The sequence below is a fragment of the Trichechus manatus genome, unplaced genomic scaffold (genome assembly GCF_000243295.1).
Source record: "Trichechus manatus latirostris isolate Lorelei unplaced genomic scaffold, TriManLat1.0 scaffold00112, whole genome shotgun sequence".
NCBI lineage: Eukaryota > Metazoa > Chordata > Mammalia > Sirenia > Trichechidae > Trichechus > Trichechus manatus.
In genome coordinates, this window is record NW_004444048.1 from 4,603,465 (window position 1) to 4,608,534 (window position 5,070).

A 5,070-nucleotide genomic window follows, 5' to 3' on the forward strand; every position below is an offset into this window, starting at 1 on the left:
TATGGGACATAAAATGATACTCATGAAGAGTGTGCTTCTTAGCTGAAGTAGATACATGAGACTAAATGGGAAGCTTCTGTCCGGAGGTGAGATGAGAAGGCAGAGAGGGTCAGGAGCTGGTTGAATGGACATGGGAAATCAGGGGTGGAAAGGAGGAGTGTGCTGTCACAGTATAGGGAGAGCAATTAGGGTCACATAACAATGTTTGCATAAATTTTTGTATGAGAGACTAACTTGAAATGAAAACTTTCACTTAAAACTACAACAATAAAAAACTTCTTTAAAAATAACAGAAAAAATAAGCAAAGCATAGGAAGACAGTTTACAGAAAAGGAAATACCAATGACAATCATATGGAAAGTATTCTTCACTCATAAAAATAGAAACATATTAAAACTATAATAATTTTTACTTATAAGATTTGATAAATCTGAGAGTTTGATAACACTGCATTTTGGAGGAGAAAGATACACTCCTATATTGCTGGTAGGGTGTTGTGATGGTTTAGCCATGATTCTCAGTGGTTTGGCAGATCTTATGTAATCATCCTCCACTTGGTGATCTGATGTGAGCAGTTAATCAGTTGAAAGGGGAGTTTTCTTGGGGTTGTGGCCTACATCCAATATATACAAATGTTCTGGCAAAGTTCTCTCTAGACTGTGCATCCGACTCATCATCCTCTGACCTCTGGTTCTTGGGACATGAGCCAGCAGCCTTCTGTCTGACCTGCAGCTTTTGGGATTCACCAGCTCCTGTAGCCCCATGAATGACAGCCTGCCATCTGATCTGCCAATTTGGGGTTCGTCAGCCCCTACAACAACATGAGTCAGGAGAAGCCTCCAGCCTGATGTCTGACCTATGGATTTGGGACTTGCCAGCCTCCACAACTGTGTGAGCCGCTTCCTTGAAATAAATCTGTCTATATTTTATATCAACAACAAAAACTCAAAAAAACAAACCCATTGCTGTCAAATCGATTCTGACTCATAGCAACCCTAGAGGACAGAGTAGAACTGCCCCATAAGGTTTCCAAGGCTGTAAATCTTTACAGAAGCAGTCTGCCTCATCTTTCTCCCAAGGAGCAGCTGGTGAGTTTGAACTGCTGATCTTTCAGTTGCAGTTGAGCACTTAACCACTTGTGCCAACAGGGCTCCTACAATATTTTTGTATATATATAGTACATAAAATATATATAGCCCTCACTGGTTTTGCTCCTCCAGAGAACCTAGCCTAAGACATTTATTTGGTAATGAGAGTGGTTCTAGAGGTATTAAATCGTTAAGGATGAGTTTTCTGTATTGGTTCTCAAGTCTGGCTAGTCTTAAAGACGCTGATGACTTGGCCTCCAATATTAAGGAGGGCACTGCTAATCCATGTCATGAGGTGGCAATAGAAATGTGCAAAATATCACCACCAGTGGATCAGATATTGGTGAGATACGAAGCACTAGGTCATTGCATATTTGATAACTTTTCTACAACTTTGTCAGAATGAGAAATATAGGCAGGCTAGTTGGTTGATCCTGCTTTCGCTAGACAAAGTGGTCAAAGAAAGAGATGACCTTAGGGCTTCAAAGTCACAGCTCGAGCATCACATAAAAGACCTGAAAGTTGCACTTGCGCCCTGAAAGAAAGCCTTATTTCTTGTACGAACAGAGTTGATATTGCTGAAAACCAAACCTGAAGTCTTATCATAAAAGCGGTCAATTACAATGCCAATTGAATTCCCAACCTCAAATGGTATCTAAAGTGAGGGCGCTGATTGGGAAGAAATGGGATCCTGAAACTTGGTATGAGGACATATAAGCAGATAATCAGGAAGCTGGGGACAGTGAGCCCCTAAATTCTTTTAAATCACTCTTGCCAACAGAACCAGTCCTCTTACTCCCATCTGAAGAGATTACTCCATTTTTGCCTGCTAAACCACCCTCCTCAGTAAAACCATCATCCCTTCCACCCCCATCTGATGAGACTAACCCAGCTATGCCTGAAGAGTCTTTGAGATATTGCCTGAGGTGGCACCTGGGACGTTGCCTATGGCATTGCCTCAGGCAGATGCCTTACAAGACATTGATGAATTTCCCCAAGACCCACACTGACCACCCATTTATGCTTCTGGGCCTATAACTAGACTTAAGTCCCAGCAAGACCCAAGAGGTGAAGTACAAAGTGTGACCCTGGAGGAGGTATGCTACACTCTAAAAGAACTATTTCACTTTTCTAATATGTACAAACAGAAACCTGGTTAATATGTGGGGAATGGCTATTAAGGATATGGGATAATGGTGCAAAGAATATAAAGTTGGATCAGTCTGATTCTACTGATATGGGCCGACTAAGCACAGATTATTCATTCAATGTCTCAGCTCAAGAGATTAGAAAAGGATCTAATAGTTTCTTTGGTTGGATCACTGAAGCATGGATTAAGCAGTGGCCTACACTAAATCAAGTTGAAATGCCAGACCTGCCTTGATATACTGATACTGCAGAAGAAGACATCCAAAGGCTTAAGGAATCTGGCATGTTACAGTGGATTTATCAGGTTGGACCAACAGACCAACACAGGCAGTGATCAGAGGACACACCTTTTACCACAACGGTGAGGAACAAATTTGTGAAGGCAGCCCCAGTATCCTTGAAGACTGCTGTGATTGCTATTTTATGTAAGTCAGATTTGACAGTGGGAACTGCCCTAACTGAATTAAGATGCCTAACTACAATGGGGCTGATTGAAACCCCTGGTGGTAGGGGCAAAGTGGCAGCACTTAAATCGACAAACAGAAGGTGGGTGCGTTTACTGTAATGGACAGCGGAGTCAAAGCAGTCATCAGAATAGTCTGACTCATACAGAATTACAGCGTTGGCTACTTAGTCATGGTGTCCCTGGTAGTGAAATGGATGGAAAATCTACTAAATATTTACTTGATCTGTACAAGCAGAACTCTAGGTCAAGTGAATGGCAGTCTAACTTGAATCGCCAGAATAGTCACGGCCCCTCAATCAATTACCGGACTTGAGCCAGTTTACAGAGGCAAAACTCCTTGAATGAAGGAGAGGTGGGTCCCCTTGAGTAAGGACCCCACCCCACTACCAGAAATTTATAGTGTTAATCTTTTCCCCAGCCTTTCCCAAAGGGACCTACTGCCTTTTACAAGATCACTGTTCATTGGGAAAAAGGAAATTATCAGACTTTTCAGGGACTACTCAACACTGGCTCTGAACTGACTAATTCCAGGAGACCCAAAACATCACTGTGGCCCACGAGTCAGAGTAGCAGCATGCCTTACGATCAGCTGACTGAGGAAGAGAAAACTCATGCCTGGATGACAGATGGCTCTGCACCATATGCAGGCACCAGTCACAGACCCTTTCTGGGATCTTCCGGAAGGACAGTGGTAAAGGGAAATCCTCCTGGTGGGCAGAACTTCAAGCAACGCACTTGGTTGTTCATTTTGTTTCAAAGGAGAGATGGCCCAATGTGCGATTGTATACTAACTCATGGGCTGTGGTCAATGGTTTGGCTAGGTGGTCAGGGACTTAGAAGAAACATGATTGGAAAATTGGTGACAAGCAGGTATGGGGAAGAGGTATGTGGATAGACCTCTCTGAATGGGCCAAAGAAGTAAAGATATATGTGTCTCATGTGAATGCTCACCAAAGGGTGACCTCAGCAGAGGAGGATTTTAACAATCAAGTGGCTAGGATGATGCGTTCTATAGATATCAGCTAGCTTCTTTCCCCAGCTACTGCTGTGTCTGCCCAGTGGGCTCATGAACAGAGTGACCATGGTGTCAGAGATGGAGCTTATGCACAGGCTCAGCAACACCAATTTCCACTCACCAAGACCAACTTGGCTACAGCCACTGCTGAGTGACCAATCTGCCAGCAGCAGAGACCAACACTGAGTCCCCAATATGGCACCATTCCTAGGGGCAATCAGCCAGCAACCTAGTGGCAGGTTAATTATATTGGAGCACTTCCATCATGGAAAGGGCGGCATTTTGTTCTTACTTGGATAGACACTTACTCTGGATACAGATTTTCTTTCCCTGCACAAAAAGCTTCTGCCAAAACTACCATCAGTGGACCTACAGAATGCTTTATCCACCATCACGGTATCCCACACAGCATCGTCTCCGATCAAGGAACTCACTTCACAGCAAATGAAGTGCAGCAATGGACCCATGTTCATGTAATTCACTCGTCTTACCACATTCCCTATCATCCTGACATAGCTGGCTTCATAGAACAATGGAATGGTCTTCTAAAGACATGATTATGGTGCCAGCTGGATGGCAATGCCTTGCAAGGTTGAGGCAATGTTCTCCAGGAGGCTGTGTATGCTGTAAACTAGCATCCAATATATGGTGTTGTTTCTTCTATAGCCAGGATTCATGGGTACAGGAATGAAGGGGTGGAAATGGGAATGGCACCACTCACTATTACTCCTAATGACCCATTCACAAAATTTTTGCTTCCTGTCCCTGTGACCCTATGTTCTGCAGGTCTAGAGGTCTTAGTTCCATTCATTGAACTAGAAGTTAAGAATGCCACCCGGCCACTTTGGGCTCCTCATGTCTCTGGATCTATGGGAAAAGAAGAGAGTTACTGTACTGGCTGGTGTGATTGATCCTGATCACCAAGGGGAAATCAGATTGATATTATATAATGCAGGCAAAGAAGAGTATGCCTGGAATACAGGAGATCCCTTAGGACGTCCCTTAGTAGTACTCTGTGATTAATACTCTGTGATTAAAGTCAACGGAAAACTACAGCAACCCAATTCTGACATAACTACTAATGGCCCAGACCCTTCAGGAATGAAAGTTTGGGTCATCCCACCAGGCAAAGAACCACAACCAGCTGACGTGCTTGCTGAGGGTAAAGGAATACAGAATGGGTGATGGAAGAAGGTAGTTCTAAATGCCATCTACGACCATGTGACCAGTTGCAGAAATGAGGATGTTTTTAGTATTTCTTTCTTGTTTTGTTAAATGTGTATTAGGCTCAAGAATGACTTTATAATTGTTTTTATTTAGAGATTATATATGGTTTAAGGTGATGTGTACAG

At 43.2% G+C, this 5,070-nt stretch overlaps 1 protein-coding gene across 1 annotated transcript in view; it reads right to left on the bottom strand.

Moving 5' to 3' along the window:
- The window catches only part of ITPR2 (inositol 1,4,5-trisphosphate receptor type 2), a 596,492-nt gene that overhangs the window by 263,357 nt on the left and 328,065 nt on the right, over positions 1-5,070 (bottom strand). The window lies entirely within an intron of this gene.